Source organism: Leptonychotes weddellii, unplaced genomic scaffold (genome assembly GCF_054177405.1).
Source record: "Leptonychotes weddellii isolate Sample4059 unplaced genomic scaffold, ASM5417740v2 HiC_scaffold_19818, whole genome shotgun sequence".
Lineage (NCBI taxonomy): Eukaryota > Metazoa > Chordata > Mammalia > Carnivora > Phocidae > Leptonychotes > Leptonychotes weddellii.
The window spans coordinates 1-2,183 of record NW_027784243.1 but is presented as its reverse complement, the minus strand read 5'-3'; the positions used below and the strand labels follow the sequence as shown (position 1 = coordinate 2,183).

Here is a 2,183-nt window from a genome sequence, read left to right as displayed (position 1 = left end):
TACAATGAGATATCACCTCACACTTGTCAGAATGGTTAACATCAACAACACAAGAAACAACAGGTGCTGGCAAGGTTCTGGAGAGAGGGGAGCCCTCTTGCACTGTTGGTGGGAATGCAAAATGGTATAGCCACTCTGGAAAACAGTATGGAGGTTGCTCAAAAAGTTAAAAATAGGACTACCCTACGATCCAGCATTTGCACTACTGGGTATTTACCCAAAGAATACAAAAACACTAATTCAAAAGGATACATGCACCCTATGTTTATAGGAACATTATTTACAAAAGCCAAGATAGGAAGCAACCCAAGTACCCATTGATTGATAAATGGATAAAGATGGGGTATATGTATACGATGAAATATTATTCAGCCATAAAAAGAATGAAATCTTGCCATTTGCAACAACATGGATGGAGCTAGAGAGTATAATGCTAAGTGAAATAAGTCAGTCAGGAAAAGACAAATACCATATGATTTCACTCATATGTGGAATTTAAGAAACAAAACAAACAAGCAAAGGGGAGAGAGAGACACACACACACACAAACCAAGAAACAGACTCTTAACTATAGAGAACAAACTGATGATTACCAGAGGAGGGGGGGTGAGGGGGATGGGTGAAATAGGTGATAGAGATTAACAGTGCATTTGTGATGAGCACCGGGTATTGTATGGAACTACTGAATCACTATATTGTACATCTGAAACTAATATAACACTGTATGTTAACTAACTGGAATTAAAATAAAAACTAAAAAAAAGAAATTCCCTTTTAATTCTAGTATACTAAGAGCTTTCATCATGAATGAGCACTGATTTTATTAAATGCCTTTTGGGCATTTATCAAGAGGAGCGTATTTTTCCTTCCTTAATTATGTTAATGTGAAAAATTATATTAATTGATTCCCTAATTAGCTTTGTTATGTGAAAACAAATCCTCTTAGATTATAAAGTGTAATTACATATTTATATACAACACATTGCTTTCCAATTTGTTGAATTTTTATTAGTAATTTTACAACTATGCTCATAAATAAAATCTAAAATGATCATTTCCTGCTCTCCTTGCCCAATTTTGGTATGAAAGTTCTATCAGACTCAGAAAATGAGTAGGATTACTTTTCTTTCTTTTCTGTTCTCGGAATAGTTCGAATAAGATAAGGAAAGCTCCTCGTTTCAAGAGCAGAAACTGTTCCTCTTTTATGATGTTATATTCCCGATTATGCTGAGCCTTGTGCTTTGCCTGTCACAGTTTATGGAATTGTAGAATTGAATTCAATCACTGAGAGAAGCAGCAGGAGGAAACTGAATAACTTTCTAGCTGTTTTAAGCTATTCTCAGGCCTTCCCACTGCAGTTTGCTAACTGAAGTTCCTAAGGTCTCAAAACAGGAGACTGACCATAATTAAAAGTTGGGAAATGCTTTCCGAAGCCGAATACCAATTGGCCAGTTTGTGATTACATATATTTCTACTCACCCATGTTTGTGAAAGTCATAAATTATCTGCAAATCCTATTGTTATATGACTATAATAGTCAAATGTGCTAACTGGTGGTGCTAGGACATTGTCATTGAAAAATCATTAATTTGCATTTCCCCTTTCACCTCTGAGCCACACCAAAAGAGTCTCCGGACAGTCCATTTGGTTCAGAACATGAGTGTCCTTGAGTTTTAAACGTAATGAGTCCTGTACAGTTTTGTTTGTGTATCCTCTAAATTAGGGTTTACAAGCTAAAGGATGGCTGTGTGGCAACAATAAAAACAAACACACACTTTCCAACCAGAGCCCGGCGGAATGGCTCCCGCGAAGAAGGGTGGCGAGAAGAAGAAGGGCCGTTCTGCCATCAACGAGGTAGTGACCAGAGAATACACCACCAACATTCACAAGCGCATCCATGGAGTGGGTTTCAAGAAGCGTGCCCCTCGGGCACTCAAAGAGATCCGAAAATTTGCCATGAAGGAGATGGGAACTCCAGATGTGTGCATTGACACCAGGCTCAACAAAGCTGTCTGGGCCAAAGGAATAAGGAATGTTCCATACCGTATCCGTGTGCGGTTGTCCAGAAAACGTAACGAGGATGAAGATTCACCAAACAAGCTCTACACACTGGTTACCTATGTACCTGTCACCACTTTCAAAAATCTGCAGACAGTTAATGTGGATGAGAACTAACCGCTGAT

The 2,183-nt window shown here is 38.4% G+C and overlaps 1 pseudogene; it reads left to right on the top strand.

The window, feature by feature from the left end:
• Positions 1–1,774: 1,774 nt before the first annotated feature.
• On the top strand, positions 1,775–2,177 carry LOC102739802 (large ribosomal subunit protein eL31 pseudogene; annotated as a pseudogene).
• Positions 2,178–2,183: the final 6 nt, after the last annotated feature.